We start from the raw sequence: 21,136 nt of genomic DNA on the forward strand, positions 1-21,136 counted from the left end.
CAATGTGCGTACTATCCTGTTAGGCGACCTGAATGCGCATCATGACAGCTGGTATTCAGAGCTTGGATGTGATGCCAGAGGAGAATTGATTGCGGATCAGGTGGATGACACAGATTTCTGTGTGCTGAACGAAAACCACCCGACTCGCATAACGGCCACCTGCCGAAGCTCCCCTGACATCACCATGGTTAGCTCTGACCTCGTGGCTCAGACCTCATGGCATGTAGACATAGCCATGAATTCCGACCACCTCCCGATCACAGTGTCTATTGACTTAGGGACAGACACCGTAATTCCAGAGAAGAAGACGTTTATGAACTTTGGTAAAGCTAATTGGGAGCTTTTTACCTCGCTAACCGAGTACGAGTTTGCCACTGCCCCCCTGCCAACGTCAGCGCCGGCTGGAGAGAAATTCTTCAGGGATGTCTTGAATAGGGCGTGTAAAAGGTGCATACCAGCGGGCCGGATCCCCGACATCCGTCCGAATTTCCCCATGGAAGCATCAAGGTTGGCAGATAAGAGGGACGAGATCCGGAAAGTAGACCCAGCTGACCCTAGGATCCCGAGTCTCGCTAAGGAGATCGACCGACTTGTTGCCACCCACAAGCGAGAAAAGTGGCGCAAGCATTTGGAGGAGTCTGATCTCGGATCCAAACGGCTGTGGTCTACGATCAGGAACCTCTCGAACCCCAAACGTACGGATAACATTTCCATATCGTTTGGGGGGCAAACTCCGAAAGACGACACAGGTGCAGCGAATGCTTTCTGCAGACAATTTGTCGAGCACCCCCAATCAGTCGATCGTGCAAGTAGAAAGCAAAGGCGAGTCTTCCGTGCCCTCAGACAGGACAACCCACCTATGGTCATCAGTCAGGAGAATGTTCTCCGGGCGATAAAGGCCGCCAAGAGCTCCACAGCGATTGGCCCAGATGGTTTGGCTACGAGGATGTTGAAACATATTGGAGAGAATGGTGTTAGATATCTGACCCACATCTTCAATACCTGTCTCAACACCCTTGAAATACCGGACATCTGGAAAATAGGGAAGGTTGTTCCTGTTCTGAAACCAGGGAAACAGGCACACCTTGGAGACTCGTATCGACCAATTACTCTTTTGTCCCCCGTAACGAAGATTCTGGAGGCTATTTTACTGCCCTGCTTTTCAGAACATCTAATGTTGGCAGAACATCAGCATGGTTTCCGCTCGGGCAGGAGTACAACCACTGCTTTGTGTGAATTAACAGCCAACATTGCAGAGGGACTAAACAGTAAGAGGCCGCATAAACGTTCGATTCTCGTAGCACTGGACTTGTCTAAGGCGTTCGATACGGTGAACCACACCACGCTCTTGGGAGACATTATGGGAACCACCCTTCCCAATAATCTCAAGAGATGGTTGGCGAACTACATGGCTGGCAGACAGTCCTACGTGGAATTTAGAGGAAGAAGATCAACGCCCAGGAGGAACAAACAGGGCGTACCTCAAGGCGGTGTACTGTCCCCCTCCTCTTCAAGGCGGTGTACTGTCCCCCCTTTACGTGGCTGGAGCTCCCCAACCACCACCAGATGTCCACCTGATAACCTATGCGGATGATTGTTCCATAGTGACCACAGGTAGAGACATAAGGGAGCTTGAGGTGAGGATAAATGACTACTTACCTGCACTTAGGGATTTCTTTATCGACAGGAATCTGAAACTTTCTGCCCCAAATCTACAGCGACCATCTTCACATCGTGGACTAAAGAGGTGAACATGGAACTCGATATCCACATTCGTGGCCAGAGTATCCCCACTTCCAGGAACCCCAAGGTTCTTGGTGTGACGTTTGATAGCCTGTTCCTCTTTGGTAAACATGCGGAAATGGTAGCTAAGAAGGTTGGGAGCAGAAACAAGATCCTGAAGGCATTGGCTGGTAGCACCCGGGGGAAAGATAAAGAGACGATACAAAAGACCTACGAGTCTATTGGTCGTCCCCTTATCGATTACGCAGCCCCTGTTTGGACTCCCAGTATTAGCGATACCCAATGGAGAAATCTCCAGACGGTGCAAAATACTGCGCTGCGGATTGCGACCGGGTGTCACTCCAAGACCCCGGAACAGCATCTGCATCATGAGTCCAAAATGCTATCGGTGAGGCAACACTGCACCCTCCTCACCCAACAGCACCTGATAAAGTGTAGAAGTGTAAACCACCCAAACCACGCCACCTCAAGGAGGGCAACGACCGAGAGGGATAGACCCATTCGGTTTGATTTTAGGAAGGACTTACAGTCAATAGAACATGTGATCGGCGATGACAGTGATGAGGGAATAAGGACGGCATTGAGGGCAGTGCACACGGCAGCGGTTCAAGATGCGATCAACTCCTACCAGTGCAGTGTTGTACTGGGAGGTAGGCCACCACCGATCAACGAAGATGAGAGACGGCTTCCTAGAGAAACCAGGTCGGTGCTATCCCAGCTAAGATCGGGGATCTCTAGGTACCTAAATAGTTACCTCTCCGTATTGAACCCGGCAATTCAGGATGTTTGCCCGAATTGTGGACATTCGCCTCATATCACGAGGCACCTCTTCGAATGTCCTGCTAGACCGACAGATCTGACACCTGCTTCGCTTTGGACACATCCAGTTGAGGCAGCACGCTTCCTTGAACTGGATGTGGATGCTTGAAATGTCTAATCCCTGTATTTGTTTGTAATCGTTTATCCTTTGTTTGTTTTGTCTTTTTCTATACTATTTCCACAGGGGCTACAACAACAACAACAACAACAGCATTATCAATATTCTCTTTAGAAGTAGCTCCCACACGAGAAGTAACAGCAGAGGACAAAGCAGCAGCACCACTAATAGGCAAGGCAGTATCTACATGTTTACTTGAAATAGCAGCAGCATTATCATTGTTTGTTTTCGATGCATTTGTGGATTGCATAGCAATAGAATCCAAACCGGTTTTAGAAGAAGGCAAACGGCGATGAGTATTGTTAGCATTTGTTGTATTATTTGCAAATTGAGAGAAAAGATTTTTCAATTCTCTAATTTCGTTAGACATTATATTGATCTTCTTCAACAAATCATTTGCCGATTGTAAGCAATTATCGCAATTGAAAACAATATTTTCAAACTCTGTGATAGCTTTAACAGCAAAATCTTTATCCACTTTTGCACAAATTCTATGGAATTTTATTTGACAGATATTACAAGTGATTTCACAGTTCTTTTGTATATTTTTATAGCAATGAGAGCAAATACAATTATGCGGCAACATTACGTTGATGTTAATAGCTTGAGAGCTGAACGAAGAAATGATATAACATGGATACTTAAAGCTAGATGTGACCTAATAATCCTAAATGGGAATAAACGTGATAGAGAAGCGACAACCAATGTACGTTATGTAATCTACGTGAGTGCGAAAACCTACAGCATTTTATGCGAATTTGTCCAGTATTGGCAGTTTACCGACAACATTATTTTGGGAAACTCCATCTTTCTGAAGACGAAATAGTCGAGATACTAACATAATATCATATATAAAAACGACGCTACGGTTTAGATACTTGATTACCACAGCATTTAATTGAATATTTGAAACAAAATATAATTGTATTGTTTTATTTTACTCAAGATTTTAGCAAAAACTAGTCTAAGGTTCGGCTGACGACGAAAGTTATAGCCGTATATCTCTTTGTTTTATTTTATTTTGGGGTCAATTTATTTATTAATTTGAATTCATACTCAATATATTCATAATTATTAAAATATGAAATGTAACTTAGTAAACAATAAAGAGATACTACTACTACTAGTGTTTGCAGAAAATCCCCAACATTCTATTTGAAATTTTCAATTGTGAAGATAAACATACCAAAACGTGCCTTAACAACTACAATATTAAAACAAACAAACAACACGATAATTGTGGAGGTGTTGCTATACTCAGTAAAAAAGAATAAAAATCCAAAAGTACAATTTTCTAGTCCACTTGATATTCTGATATCAAAGCAAAAAAATATTTGTTTCAGTATAACTCCCTCATTAAATTAACATAAGTACCGTGAAAATGGAATTGGAAAAATTGTTTCTCTTTCTAGAATGCAAGGAAAATGTATTCATGCTAGGTGATTTCAATGCCCGGTGCAAAGCTTTCTGGGAAACCTTTGACTCATTCCGAGGTAATGCAATTAAAATGATAAATTCCCACATATTTCTCTCTGGACAAATTATCAAACCAGTGGCAAGCATAAATTTTTTTGGTAGGTAAAAAAGCTTATCCCAAAAGGTAATTTAATAAGGAAGTATACAGTTTTCTCACTCTCTGGCGAACTTCATGCTATGACAAAACGATCGATCTTATTGTTGAAGACGGAATTTGCATTGATATTATATATACGGATAGCAAAAATGTATACCTGTTAATAAGAAACAATACGGCCCACAACTACCTTATAAATAACATTCTACAAAAAGTCAAAATTTTCACTGTTAACTTTATATGGACGCCATCACATGTTGGGATTAACATCGGTTGTCCCATTCCCACTGCCTTATCAATAAAAGATGCACAAGAAAGCAGCGCAACACAAAGGGACATATTTCAAAATGTGCTGTAAAGAAGGTTAGGTTAAGGTTAGGTTAAAGTGGCAGCCCGATTAAGATTCAGGCTCACTTAGACTATTCAGTCCATTGTGATACCACATTAACTAAAAGTACCTATTACATATGGGCACTTCTAGTTTTAACCGCTGAACCTTCTTGATTATTTTTCTTTGTTGAACCAACCAGATTGTTCCAAAAACATTAGCAGACTGCTTAAGTTAACGTTTTCCAGATCCGCCAGTAATCTGAAGCTATATGCTCCTAAAAGTTGCTTGCGCTTTACACAAAATGCAGGACACTCACACAAGAGGTGTTTAATTGATTCTTTTTCCTCCGCATCATGACAGCTCATACAATAGTCATTATACTTCGCGCCAATAGTTTTTGCAAAATCTCCTATCAGGCAGCGACCCGTTATAGCAGATATCAGGAGTGATATCTGACGTCTCGAGAACATTAACATATCTAGTGTGCGGTTTAAGTTGAAATGGGGCCATATTTGCTTGGTGTCGTTACAACCCCTGCAACTCACCCATCGAACACCCGCCATCATAACAGCCTTCTCACGCAGCATGAGCTTGCAGGTAGCTAGGGGCATACCAACAAATTCCAGTTCCCCTGGAATATGTAAGGTAGTCCCTAGCCTTGCCAACTCATCGGCTTCGCAGTTCCCCGGTATGTTCCTATGGCCAGGCACCCATATTAGGTGAATATTGTACTGCTCAGCCATCTCATTGAGAGATTTGCGGCAATCGATGGCCGTTTTCGAGTTGAGGAACACAGAGTCCAAGGATTTTATTGCAGGTTGACTGTCTGAGTATATATTAATGCCCACATTTTTTGGAACATTACTTCTCAGCCAATTCGCCACCTCTCTTATTGCTAATATTTCAGCCTGAAAAACACTACAGTGATTAGGTAATCTTTTCGCTATTTGAAGTTCCAAATCATTAGAATATACTCCGAAACCCACTTGTCCATCCAATTTGGAGCCATCAGTGTAGAAATCTATATATTCTTTATTCCCCGGGGTCTGTGTGCACCACGCCTCACTGTTGGGGATTAGAGTCTCAAACTTTTTGTCGAAAAGTGGACTCGCCAAAGTGTAATCCACTACGTTAGGCACATCTGACATTGTTTTGAGGACAGAACTGTGACCGTAACCTTTTTCCGACCACAGCGATAGTTCGCGCAACCGCACAGCCGTTGTTGCAGCTGACTGTTTGGCCAAAATGTCTAAAGGCAATAGATGCAGCATGACATTAAGGGAATTTGTTCCTGTCTTGCTGAATGCGCCTGAAATACACAAACACGCCATACGCTGAACTTTATCTAAACCAGTCGGTTTCTGAAGTGCCGGCCACCAGACTACAACACCATATAGCATTATAGGTCTAACCACTGCCGTGTATAGCCAATGCACAATTTTTGGTTTTAGTCCCCACTTTTTTCCTATTGCCTTTTTGCATGAGTACAAAGCTACAGTTGCCTTCCTCGCCCTTTCTTCAATATTAAGCTTAAAGTTCAGCTTCCTGTCCAAAATAACGCCAAGGTATTTTGCACAATCACCAAAGGGAATTTCAATACCCCCTAAGGAAATAGGCCTAACCGTGGGAGTTTTGCGATCTTTGCAGTACATGACTAATTCTGTCTTTGCGGGATTTACCCCAAGACCATTGTCTTTCGCCCATTTTTCAGTCATCCGGAGGGCCCTCTGAATAATATCTCTGATTGTGGATGGGAATTTTCCCCTGACTGCCAGAGCTACATCATCTGCGTATGCCACCACTTTTATCCTTTCTTTTTCTAGAGTAACCAGAAGGCTATTTATAGCAACATTCCAAAGAAAAGGTGATAGAACTCCTCCTTGGGGAGTGCCTCTGTTCACATACTTTTGTATGTTTGCTTGTCCTAGTGTGGCTGAAATACGTCTCTTCATTAGCAGTTCGTCTAACAGCCTGAGTATACATGGATCAACATTCAGAGTTGTCAGTCCATTTAATATCGAGCTCGGATGGACATTATTGAACGCCCCTTCGATGTCTAGAAACGCCACGATTGTGTATTCTTTGACAGATAGTGAGCTTTCAATAAAGCTGACTAGTTCATGTAGTGCGGTCTCAGTAGACCTGCCCTTCGAGTATGCATGCTGTCGTTTCGAGAACAAACTTGAATCGATGCTAGTTCTAAGATAAATATCTATCATCCTCTCCAGAGTCTTAAGTAGGAATGAGGATAAGCTGATTGGTCGGGAAACCTTCGCCCTCGAGTGAGAGGCTTTTCCCGCTTTAGGTATGAAGACGACTTTTGTTTCCCTCCACTTTCCTGGGATATATGATAAGTTGATACATCCTTTATATATCACCGACAACCAGGGGATAATTTTGTCAGTTACAGCTTGTAACTCCGCCGGAGTAATTCCATCAGGTCCAGGGGATTTGAATGGTCCAAAGCTATTTAGCGCCCATCTTATTCTAGTTTCCGATACAATTTCCTCGACAGGAAACGACCGCTGAGCAACTGTGGCACCGCCAGTACATGGTTCAACCGTCTGATTTCCAGGAAAATGTGTGTCCAATAGTACCTCCAGCGTCTCCTCACTGGACGTTGTCCAATTGCCCTCCGATGTTTTAATGAAACCTGGAGCGGAGTTGGTGGATGCTAGAACCTTCCGTAGTCTGGAAGCCTCGGACATATTCTCAATACTGCTGCAGTAAGCATTCCAAGAGTTATGCTGAGCCTTTCTCAGTTCTCGCTTGTATCCTCTCAGAATCTTCTTGTAAGCGTCCCAGTCCTCAGAAGCTCTGGTGGACTTTGCCTTGTTAAAGAGCTTCCTGCAGGATTTCCTCATATTACTTAATTCCGTAGACCACCATGGTGGTCGATGTTTCCCCCTTGGCCTTCCTCTAGGGCATGCAGCTTTCAGTGAGGTGTTGAAGGCCTTAGTAATCCGCTCCACTGCGTGTTCGATATCTTGCACATTTCTCATATTTGTCTCTGTTATTTCCGGTATCATCATATTGAACGATTCCCTATACCTATTCCAGTCAGCTTTCCTAACATTTGGCGGAAATATGATCTTGGTGATATGAACATCAAATTTGAAACTGATGTAGCGATGATCTGAGAAGCTGTGTTCACTTAAAACCTGCCACTCAGATATCATTTCATTCAGTTCTTGCGAGGCCAAGGTGATGTCCAAAACCTCTTGCCTGTTTTTAGTGACAAAGGTTGGGACATCTCCCTTGTTGCAAACTACCAGATTAGTACGCAAAATAAACTCTATTAGCGACTCTCCCCTTGCATTAGTATCACTACTTCCCCATATACTATGATGCGCATTCGCATCGCATCCCATAATGAGTTTCGTCTTTGTTTTCAGTGTCTCCTCAACTAAGGTCTTAACGGCACATGGAGGCATCTCCCTGTCATGTCCCATATAGACCGAAGATACCCAATATTTGCATTTGGCCATTTCTAAACTGGCAACGACAGTGTCTGCATTGCACATTGAAGGAAGCAGAAACAAGCTCGTTTTTAGCAATTATACAGGCTCGAATTACATCATTACCAGTATACTGCAATAGTTTGAACCCCGGAGTACTTAATTCACATATTTTGTTTTTATAAACATATGGTTCTTGAATAAGAACTATATCTATGTCCCCCTTCATCAGGAGAACTTTTAAGGCAGCACATGCAGCCTTACAATGATGAAGATTTATCTGGAGGATCCGTAAGACCATCGAGATTTTCAACAACCGTCACATCAGCCGCTTCAATCGAGTCATCAAGAATGTCCTCTTCAGAGATATCGGTGACTCTCGCAATAACCATAGGTTCAACTTTGGTAAGTTCTGAGGCAGTAGAAGCCTCCTCACGCATACGGTATCTATCCATGTCTTCAAATGTCTTGGTATCCCCCTCGACTTCGCAAGAGGATCCGCTTACTTCTGATTCAGACAGAGGCTTGTCCATTTCTGAATCCTTTAGCTGATCGTTTTTATACACCTTCATTTGGATATAATGAAAGCCATAACATACACGGCCCTGGGACTTTGCTAGATGTGGCAAAGACTGAGTGTTCAATATAAACACTGCATGCCGTCTTGGCCCATCCACTTCATCCAAACGGCCAACCTTCCAATCAGCTGTTGGAAGATCTGGATTGCATTGTTTCAGTCTATTTAAAATAGATTCAGGGTCAGGAGGGTTTGCAGGTATCCACGCATGTGCTCTTGGTCTAGCCGGTATGTCTTTCTTCTCGACTAACTCTAGAGCAGCTCCTTCCCAAACTTCACCAATTAGTATCAGAGCAGCTTTAAAACATTCTATAGACCTCTGGTCCTCAAATGCGACTAGCTTAAATCGTCCTTGATACCAACCAGCCTCTTGGTGTCGAGGATCTGGGCCGGGAAACTTTTCCAGCACCTGTGAGTAGACGCCAGACAAAGCATTCTCAATTTCCCCCCATTTTTGCTTTGGAACCATACCGTCCAATGCTCCTTTATTAATGATAGCCATCACAAGGCTGTCTTTAGCAACTGAGGCAAACGATCGTTGATCCCTTTTGGAGGATGGCAGCTCATCCGGTGATCGTTCCCTTTTTCCAGCCTCAAGAATTCCTTGAGCCCATTTTAAGGAAGGCTTGGGTCGACTGATCCTAATTTCTTTAGGATAAACAAAGCATTTCTGCGTTCTTTGAATCTCTTTCGTGAGGGATTACCTCCTTTTGATGCCGTTACCTTGGAAAAGGTCCGACTTGTCAAATTGTCGCCACCTGTCGACCCGTCTACAGGTCGACTAATTGGGCCTAACTCTTGGTCATTGCCCAAATCTATAACTCCAGTCGATACTCGTCCACTGGGCCCTGAAGTTAGCAACCCAGTGGATGTCTTTGAATTTCTCTGCATGGTGGCCTAATATCCCACCACACTTGAAATTCGTAGTAGGTACTTATTACGATGATTTTATCCGCTATTAAAAAACACGTCCGTTCCGTCCGACGGTTGAAATAAGAAAAACTGTAAAGAACCTCCGAAGACACGCAATGCTTAAAAAATGCGACACTGATATCCACCGACATTAAGATGATAAATAGGCTATTGACGGGACATACGTACTGCAAAACATTCTTTCATCGAATTGGCATAGCTCCATCGATCTTATGTGAAACCTGGTAGAAAAACGGACATCACTTAATATTCGGCTGCACAAACTTTGAGCAAAATCGATAAAATTTTAATTTCTTCAACTTTAATATCTTACTTCTTCAACAATGGAACATGGCGGATGTTACAGAATTATTTTCATTCATCAATACTGTAAAATCACGTTATAGTGAGCTCCACTTTTTTCAAATGCAAAACAAGCAGACAATGATCTAAAACAATCAATCAAACTGAAACCCGTTCTAACAATACAGACATATAGTAAGACATAGACTCTAAACATTGTCATGTCTTTCAGCAAGTCCTAGTATATGAGCATTTTATGCCTCTACCAACTGACGTGGAACTAAAACCAAAAAAAAAATATCTTATTTGGTTTACAAACATTTGTGTTACCATCTCAACTACTTCAAATTTGCTGGGAGCTATATAAAGGTTTGCGTTTCCAGATACAAATACTTTTAATGGAGACAATTTTTATACTTCTACAAAATTTCTAGAATTAAAATTTAAATCGGATAACGCCCTGGGATGAAACACAATGTTAGTAAAAAAATATGGGAAATATAAAGCTAGAGCAATTTTGATGCAATTGTACAAAAGAGCATTTATGATTTATCGGGCGATACATATGTATTCAAGATATAGGACAATTTGAGTAGTATTTACAATTTTTGCTACTCAGCAGTGGCGATCTTACAAGGATATTGATTAAATCTCGCCAAGATATGTGGTCAATTGATACATATATTATTTGGCCAATTCGGGCGATATTTCCACAAGTCGGAGCTTTATTTAAAATTCGACCATTCTGTTGAAAGTTTGGCATTACAGTGTGTAGAATATGACTACGATATGGGGAAATCATCACAGAATTTTGTGTAAAATGTGGGTATTTTGGACATATAAGATCAAGATGGCACACATAAATAGCGTATTAAATGTATTCTCTGTGGAAACTATCGAGTCAATTGGAGGAAACTCCCATTGGATACATTCTACCATATTTCCCCTACTCCGGCGTACATATATAAGGGAGCTATATCTAAATATGAATCGATTTTGACCGAATTTGACATGCTTAGTTAGAATAATAATTCTGCTATCTCAGCAAAAAACGTAAATGGGAGAATAATTTTGGCCTCCGTGGTCATATTGGTGTAAATCGGGCGAAAGATATATATGGGAGCTATATCTAAATCTGAACCGATTTCAACCAAATTTGGCACACTTAACGATACTATTAAACGTACTCCTTGTGCAAAATTTGAAGCAAATCAGGGCAAACCTCTGGCTTTTGAGGCCATATGAGTCTAAATCGAGCGAAATATATATATTGCAGCTATATCTAAATCTGAACTGATTTTAATCAAATTTAGCACACTGAATGATACTCTTAAACGTACTCTTTGTGCAAAATTTAAAGCAAATAAGTGCAAAACTCTGGCTTTTGATGCCATATTGGTCGAAATCGGACGAAAGATATATATGGGAGCTATATCTAAATCTGAACCGATTTCAGCCAAATTTAGCTATTAACAATACTATTAAACGTAATCCTTGTACAAAATTTGAAGCATCTCAGCGCAAAACTCTGGCTTTTTTGCCCATATAAGTTAAAATCAGCCAAAAAATATATATGGGAGCTATATCTAAATCTGAACCGATTTCAAATCAAGTCAAAACTCTGGCTTTTGAGGCCATATAAGTTCAAATCGGTCGAAAGATATATATGGGAGCTATATCTAAATCTGAACCGATTTGGCTGATATTTGCATATCTTACGAAAGCCCCAAAATATTTGGCTGCCCGAAATTTTGAGAAAATACATTGATAAATACGTCAACTATGACCAGATTGGTGATAAATACATATGGCAGCTATATCTAAATCTGAACCGATTTTTTTCAAAATCAATAGCGATTGTCTTTCAGCCAATGTACCAAATTTGAGGACGATCGGATTTAACTGAGAGCTGTACTTTGCGCACAAAATTACATACACAGACAGACAGACAGACGGACATGGCTAAATCGACTCAGAATTTAATTCTAAGACGATCAGTATACTAAACGATGGGCCCAGACTTTTCCTTCGTGACGTTACATACAAACAACAACAAGCGTGTAGTCAGTGAAAATGTCTCCGAAAATGGTATACAAACAATTTGAGATTCTTAGATCATCAGGAAGAATTTGAAGATTGGGTAGCAAAGGATGCATCGGACGAAACAAAGGCATTTTGCACATAGTGCAAATGTCGGGCAAAATTTTAAAGCAAATAAGACGAGCCAGAGGCAGCCCTTGTTTATTTGTTGCTCAGCATGCCTCATTTGAAACCATTGACAGTAAGCAGACTTCTTGGGCAATGAATTGAATTAAAATAACACTTAAATTTTTTCTTCGTCCTAAATAAAGAAATTTCATTTAGCTATTTTTTTAATTGAGATATTTGCTGCTATATGTTTTTCTTGATCTAACTATTTGTGCTTTCCAATAATTGGCAACTCAGGTGGATAATATCCTCCCAGTAATGTCATTTCTTACCGTTTCAAAGGTGCTCTAAGTGGTTTCACAGCAACTCAACTGCCAATAACGTTTTAATTGGCTTTGATGGACTTCAATTTCCTTCACATATTTAATGAATGTACACCCTCACAAAAAATCGCTTCTGTAACATATACTCCCAAACATATTTTGCTTCAAGCATATACATTTTTGGGTATTGCCCAAACATTTATATGTTTGATCTCTTCCAATATATAATATGTTTGAAAGCATATTAGTCTAAACAATATATGTTTGGGTAGTCTAAGTTCCAAACATTTTGTATTTTTGCATCCAAATTCAATAATATTGTCTTCCAAAAAACAATATGTTATTATGTGACCATATAATATGTTTGGAAGCATTTTGCACCCAAAAATATTATATGCTTAAAAAAAATTCTCCCAAACAATATTGTGCTCAAAATTTTATTTATTTATTTATATATTTACAATCATAATGAATTATGAAAATAAACAGGTAATATAGGTGCTAACAACATAGGTTTTCGACCTGAATGCTCAAAATGTTGTTTCTGCCTAATTGTATATTCTCCCACATTTTTCTCACTTCCACGAGATTTTTTAGTTCTTAGCACCTTTTTCTGTAATACAAACATTGTAGAAGAAATTATTCAATTTTATGATTTTTTTATTTTAATTTTACCTTTTGCCGGACGGGGATTCGAACAGCGGACCACACAGTTTGTAAGGGTCAAAGAAGTAGCTGATCAATTGCCCAAGGAAAAATAAAATGTTAATTTTGTAATAACAAGCAACAACCACCAACTTAATTCAATATCGCTCCCTGTTAAATAGCGCTCCAAGCTACTAAACACATATATGTTATAGGCTATTTCTAAATTAATATATGTTTGCATCCAAGCATATTATATTTACAAACATTTTATGTCCCAAACATAATATGTTCTAACATATTAACATATAACATGTTATGCTAGTTTATGAACATTATATGCTTGCACTCAAAAATATTGTGTTTAAAAATTAGTGTTCCAAACATATAATGTTTATAGCCAAACATATGAAAAACAGTCTTTTTCATCCGTGTAGAAAACCTAGTATTAAATAATTAATGGATTTTATTTCAAAACATCGAAAATATATTGGCGATTTAAAATAACACAGGTTGCAAACACCTTTGCTATTTCAGCAGTATTTGTTTGCACTTTCAACTAGAGATGTGCACTAGATAGGGTCCCGGCCTAAAGGAAAAAAAAAGTTGATGCGGTCACCCCCCAGTTTTGTAGCATATTCGAAGACAATTTCAGAACACCAAAACTTTTTTTCCGTGCACCCTACGACCCCCCGAAATACAATTTATTGCTGCTGTGTCGTCATTTGAAGTCCGATCGAAAAGAAACGCATATCGTTGTTCGTGGTTGATCAGGGGCTATATTTCGTGCATTGGTCATTTTTGGCTCCGATGTCAAATTTGATTTTTAATTTTTTTATTTCGCTTCGTATACCCCTATGATGCCCATTTCTGATAACCATTATAAAGATCTTAACAAAATATGAATCTTTTGCTTTTGAAGTATTTACTTATATTCATAAACAAAAAAGTTACAGAGATTTTAAAAAAGTTTTGGTGTTCTGAAATTGTCTTCGAATATGCTACAAAAATGGGGGTGATCGCATCAACTTTTTTTGGTGACCCTATCTAATGTGCACGCGACACGAAATAAAATTATTCGTGAGTCACGATACTTTTCGTCAGTCACGACATTTTCGTGCTGGAGTAAAAATTTTCTTTTCATGAGTGTGCCTCCTACCAAACAATATCGTGCGTGAGTAAAATATTACTCACGTGCAAACCTCTAGTTTCTGTTGAAGATATTAATGTAGTGTTATGTTATGTTATTATTACTAGATTGCACCTGATTATATGGTTTGTTAAAGAAATCATGTAGGCACTTATTTTTAGTATGTTAAATTCAATTTCTATTTTTTTCACTTCAATAAAATACGTCTACTGTAAAAGGTTATGGGCCCATTTTGTTTTTTTTTTTTTCAATAAAAAAAAAAATAGTTTTCAACGAATTTTAATTAACGGAGATATATTGAGGTACATTACAAGCTGCCATGGATTTTTCAAAAACCTTAAATTCGAGATTTCTCGACTACCACGAAGGAGCTTTACATGTGATAGATCGAAAGTTATTGAAACCTATGCCGTTGGCAGAAGGTGCAACAGCGGAGCAGAAAAGAATTTTTAAATCCGCATCGGATACGTATAGAAAAGCTAATAGCTACGTAAAATCGTTATTGGTGAGGGCAGTCATTTATGAGATTTATGAGAAAATTATGGATCAAGACACAAAACAGCTGACACTTGGGATGCGTTGAAGATACAGTTTGAAGGTCAATCCAAAGATCAGGTATTTAAAATTTTCAGACTTTTTCCAATTGAATTAGAACCCAAGCCAGGTTGTTTCTACGCATATTGCAAAGTTGAAGACATTATGGATGGAACTGAATAACGGTTTGAGGGCTAGAGAACGAAATGTTTTGCCAGATTTGCTCCTTATATGCAAAATTTTGCAAAATGTGCCCAGCCAATTCGAAACATTTAAATCTAGCTGCATGATGTTATCAACGTAATTTTGAAAAACACGAAGAAAAGAAGATGAGTGAAGAAACTTTAGTAGCAAGATATTCGAAATTCAAGACGCCAGAAGAACCTCGTAATTCAACCAAGAAATCGGACACGTGTAACTATTGTAAAAAGAAAGGGTTCGTGATTGTCGCAAATGGTTACATGAATAACTAAGAAATGGGGAAGCTAAACCAATGGTGCACTATACTTTATAAATACTTTGTGATGAAGTGAAAAACTCTATTTCGTTGGAGTTGATGTAAACTCGCTGTTTCTTCGTTTGTCATGCGCGGCTAGTACTGAAAATAAATTTCGAGATATATTGGGTACGTACCAGACATCTTCTAAAGCTTGTGTCAGATTTCTGTAGTTTATATAGGATTGTACAACGATAGTTATTTTACCAACTGCCTCCGAAACTTTTTATCCTGCTGCTCTTATAAAACAGGGATTCTTGCACTTGTCAATATTCTTGAAAAATGTTGGGTAATGGTGCCACATGACGAGTGGCACCATTATCTATCCACCAATCATCTGTACTATCACGGTGAAATAGAGTTTTTTGGTAAATAAGGAGGTCTTAGTGAATGGTGTAAGAGAAATTGGAGGCTGCTTACGCAAATCAAATATTAAAGCAATATGTGGGAATAATGATAATGAAGTCAACAGTACAGATGCTGATGACTCGTTATTGCAGCTATTCCACCAACGTTGGGGACATCAGGATAAGCGGCATGTACAAAAGTTATTGAAATCCGAACTAAAGATCCAAATGAAAACGAACAACCATTTATGTGAGCCATGCATTTTTGGAAAGGCATACAGATTACCTTTTGAAAGAAGGGCTGCAGCTACAACATCTGGTGATTTGTTGTGCGCTGATGTATGTGGAACTTTTGTGGAATCATTTGGCAAAAAGGGATATTTGGTAATATAAAAAGATGCATTTACTAAATATCGTTTCGGATACTAACACACAAATCAGAAGTGAAGGATACACTTAAGATAGTTCTTACCATAGCAAAGACCCAAGGACACCCCATTAAAGAGTTTCTTACTGAGAACGGTAGAGAATTCGACAATCGTGATATTCGGAATATATTGGAACAATATGGACAATATAGACATACGGCACCATACACTCCACAACAAAATGGGGAAGTGATGGAGAAAATCGGACTGTGGTAGAAATGGCCCGAACTCTTAGATATTCCAATAAGAATGCAGAATTTCCGGATGAAATTTGGGCAGAATTGGGGAAAACATCCATTTATATTTTAAATCGTACTGGAAAATCCTCAGTGGATGGTAAAAATCTTTACAAATTGTGGTTAAATAATAAACCAAGAATCAAACATTTAAGGATTATAGGATGTGAATGTTTCGTACATATTCCAAATCAAAGAAGGAGTAAAATGGACTGTAAGACCGTGAAAGGTTACTTAGTTGGATGGGATGAAGATGAGCGTTATCGCATATACGTGAAAGAAACCAAAGACTGAATATTATCAAGAGATATAAAATTTAATGAAAATTTATCCAATTGTGAAAACAAAACTGAGAAAAATCAAGATGGCACTGGAAACACACAAATAAAAGAAAATCTTATTAACATAAGATCCGAGGTAATATAGAAAATTAAGATAATTTAGAAGACTTATAGAAAATGAAGAGCCGGCACAAGAAATTGAAAATATTGATCGTAATCGCGTCATAGAGGAAGTTCAAAGAGAAGAACGTTCTATTGAAGATACCTTAGGTGAGAATCATACAGAAGATGAACAAGATGATTCTATATATAAAGTAGAGGTGTGCACGTGACACGAAATTGTCGTGACTCACGAAAATTTTCGTGACTCACGCGTGAGTCGTGAGTCACGCTCATGGCAACGGCGTGAGTGAGCGTGAGCGTGATTAACAAACCAAAATGTCGTGCGTGAGCGTGAGTCACGAAAATATTATCTTCGTGAGTATGCGTGAGTAAAGATTTACGCTCACAAAAATAATCCTGCTCACCAACATAAAACGCTTAAGAGTTAAATTCATTTACAATTTTAGTGACACCTGGGATGTTAAGAGTGTAATAACGCTCTCGATTTTAATAATGCTCATGTTTTCAGACGCGTCGCTAAGGTAAATTACTCAAAAAATTGTTCGTGAGCCACGATATTTTTCGTAAGTAACGGTATTTTTCGTGAGTCACGACATTTTCGTGCGTGAGTGTGCGTGAATACAAATTTTCTTTTCGTGAGTGTGCGTGAGCGTGAGTCCTACCAAACAATATCGAGCGTGAATGTGCGTGAGTAAGATTTTTCCGTCGTGAGTGTGCGTGAGCGTGAGTAAAATATTACTCACGTGCACACCTCTAATATAAAGAACTACAAAATTCCGAACTCGATGGACGAAAATCGAACAAACGGAATAGAGATCCTATGACTATTCTGATGATGACGAACATATTTTGAAACGTCTAAGAGAACGAACAAATCTGCATATTTATGCAGATTTCGTTATGATTTATCAAAACATAGAAACTAATATAGAAATTCCTCTTACATTTTGTTGCTATAAACAACCTTCTGGTTTCCCCAGAAAAAGAAAGGATAATGATGTGGCTCTAGCAGTCAGGGGAAAGTTCCCATCCACAATCAGAGATATTATACAGAGAGCCCTCCGGATGACTGAGAAATGGGCGAAAGACAATGGTCTTGGGGTAAATCCTGCAAAGACAGAACTAGTCATGTACTGCAAAGATCGCAAAACTCCCTCTGTTCAACATAGTTGAACCATTATTCTAACATCTACAAAATATAAATAAAGTTGAATTAGATTACATAAAGTTAGTAATTAAGTTTTAAAAGTATTGTAGTTGCCACTCGTAAATTTCCCTCTTTTATAATTTGTTGTCAACACTGAATTTCATAGTATATTTTAGTTATTAATTTCATACGAACCGAACTGAAGTGGAAACCAAACCACCACCACGTCGCTCTCTTTTTACATCAACCATTGAAGAGGTACCACGTAATTGGATAAATAAAGATATCTTGAATTAAGGAAATATAACCTCTTTTATTTTTTTGATCTCAACTCTTACGGCTCATCAACACCTCGTACATGAGTCGAAACCAATTTTGGAATCTTTAAAGGGCAAAGGAGCAAATATAATTAATACGAGTTTTATCGATCCAAACTCCTTGGAAACTGTAACCCACATAGTTACACGACTTCTCTTTCTATATAAACCACTTTTTATCCACAAAAGTTCTATTAAAAAAAACTCGACGATCTAGCCTGGACAAGTCAAAAAGATCAGAGGGTTTTACATGGTCCTTCGAACCGGATCTGGCAATAAAACCACATTAAAAGAGAACCAAGACTATGAGGTGAGTGTATAAAACAGTAATTGAATGGTCTGCATAAAAACAAAAAATCAGTACAACGTGGCCTGTCGTCGAAAACGTGTTACATCAGAATATTACCGTTTTCTAAAGTAAATTTAAAAAAAATTATTTTTTTAATATACGAGCGCTGTGAGAGTGATTCACGAATTTTGAGAATCTAGTGGTCCGTGAATTTGCATGTGTTTCTGAGAATATAAAGTCTTCATGGAATTTTTTGCTAATACAAAAACTTATCCAAATCTATTTATTGGGCGTAAAAAAAACATAAGTTTCATCTGAATCCCTGTCAGATAAATAATCTCCTGTTTAGTGACAAATAAACATATAACATACATATAATATGGAAAGGATCTCCATATTACAATCATAATTGCTGCATTCGTTGTATAGCACTCATTTTCATACATATTAATGGTTATCAGTAATTACATAAGTACCAACGGTAGACGCAAAACATCCCACCCCATCTTCTTCGAAATAACAGTATATACTTTCCTATGTATATACATAAATCTCTTGAGTACAATTTTAAGTGGTACAGTTAATTCTTAAAGCCTGTTTTAATTATTATTGTAACCCCGTTAACCTATAATAGAGCAATATTTTCTCCTATTCCCAATAGGTGCAATCTTCTACAATTTTATAAATAACACGTGTGAGACTTGTCTATAAATTATATTACGCGTGGCTCTCTTCACCCGTTCCCATTGGGTACAAAAAACAAGCAAACAACAAAGAACTATAAGCGGCTCCACGAGAGCCCAAACCTACAAAACAATAGAATACACAAAAAACATAAACTACTTCTCAGAATTAGCTTTTTAGTAAAGATTCATCACAATGATTTAAATTTGCATACGCCGTAAAATCTAATTCAAAAGCACAATTTCTTCCTATTCCCAATAGCTGTTATTTTAATCATTGAATAAAGCATTCCAAATCATTTTGAGTATTGCTCTTAGTTACCCATTCACATTGGGTGAACAAAATAAAATATTGATGATAAAGGAGCGATAGAACTGAACTGTCTAATCCATCAAGCTAGTCAGCAAGTCAACGATATTTTATTATTGAAGAGAGAGAGAGAGAGAAATATCTCTTAAATATCTTTATGTGGCATATTTGAAAATACTTTATAAGAGTTTTCTTCAGTACCGATACCACCTACCCCAACTCATTCTCATTTGTTACCTTCTGCGTTTTCTCCCGAATTTTAAATTTCTCCTATAACAAAAAGCTCTTGGCAAATTAATTAGGGTTTCCGATTCGGTGAAATGCGGGCATATTAGTCATGTTCACAATTTTTTCACAGTACAATTCTTATCGGTTTAATATATTTTTCCAGTATTTTTTTTTTTTGCCTTAAGGTTGAATTACACACCATGCGTCAATCCGTGATAGTAATATTGATTGGTTAATCGGTTTCAAAATAATATTAGGACGTTGTCATTCTAAACTACATGCGAAGTTTTCTTCACATATTCAACATTAATTGGAAGATTTTATTCCTGAGTTTTCTACGCCTTTTTTGATAAAATTGATTAAAAGCAGCTTATAAAATGTACTGTGAATTTACATTTGACTCTGATGATTTAATCGCCTTTTGCGATCAGTTTCTTGAGAGTGATGTAGGAGTCATGACCGACACCATTCTGGATATTAATCTGGAGGAACTTGAGAGAAAATGGGCACCCTTACCGAAATCATATCGCGAGGTGTTTACTTTGGGTGGAGGTGATATTAAGTGAAATGCGAGCCACTGCCAAGCAGAAATATGGAACTTGTATGACATCCTACCAAAAATGCAAAGCTAGGATTATTGATTTGAAAAGAATCCAAGTTCATTCGGGTTCGAATAGTAGGGGTGAAACTGAGTTTGACATCTCTGAAGGAGAATCTAAGTATACATGCGTGAAACTTCCACCTTGTGATACCGAGATATTCCATGGTGGATATGAGCAATGGCCCACATTTCGTGACCTTTTCACTGCGGTGTATATCAATCATCCTAAATTGAGTCCGGTACAAAAGTTGTTTCATTTGCGAAACAAAACCAGGGGGCAGGCATCTGGTATTGTTAATAAGTACCCCTTGACGAACGAAAACTTCTTCACTGCTTGGGCAGCACTCACCGAAAGGTACGAAAACAGACGTGTATTAGTTGACAATCAACTAAAAATATTACTTGATGTACCTACTTTGACAAGTGAGACTGATGGGGTGCAAAAGCTTGTAGGGATCGTGACCGATTGTTTAACCTCTCTAACTTCTCAGACAATCATTGTGGATAGCTGGGATCCCATAATAGTCCATTTAGTTTGCTCTCGATTGCCACATGAAACTGTAGCCCTTTGGGAACAGTCTCTTAAGACTCATAAGGATCTACCGATATGGGAAGAGATGAACCGTTTCATATGCAATCGAATTGAGATTGTTGAAAGATTAAGTAGTTTACGATCAGTCAGGGTTGAAAACTCCAAGAATCGATCCAAGGTTGATTCCTCCATACCGAAGCGATTTCTCAATATCCTTGTAAGTTCTGCAATGAGGCACATTCGTTAAGAAATTGTGCAGGTTTCAAGGGTCTTAATGTAGGTGACCGACAGGAATTCGTACTCAGAAATCACATCTGCACTAACTGTCTGTCATATTCACACACCAAGAAGGACTGCAAGAGCAAATTTCACTGCTCGAAATGTTCAAAACGACATCATACTCTTCTTCATATTCTGACAATTGACACGGGAGAAAATTCATCTAACTCATCGCAAAATATCGAGGATTCTGATTCACCCATTT

At 38.7% G+C, this 21,136-nt stretch overlaps 1 protein-coding gene and 1 long non-coding RNA gene across 3 annotated transcripts in view; both read right to left on the reverse strand.

The window, feature by feature from the left end:
* Positions 1 to 21,136, reverse strand: part of Klc (kinesin light chain) — a 325,224-nt gene that overhangs the window by 277,856 nt on the left and 26,232 nt on the right. The window lies entirely within an intron of this gene.
* LOC142234620 (uncharacterized) lies at positions 12,727 to 13,266 on the reverse strand. Its single transcript, XR_012721669.1, has 2 exons — positions 12,981 to 13,266; positions 12,727 to 12,918 (listed from the first exon to the last, which is right to left on the reverse strand). It is a non-coding gene; the product is annotated as an uncharacterized LOC142234620 (long non-coding RNA).

This window comes from Haematobia irritans, chromosome 4 (genome assembly GCF_050003625.1).
Source record: "Haematobia irritans isolate KBUSLIRL chromosome 4, ASM5000362v1, whole genome shotgun sequence".
Classification (NCBI taxonomy): domain Eukaryota; kingdom Metazoa; phylum Arthropoda; class Insecta; order Diptera; family Muscidae; genus Haematobia; species Haematobia irritans.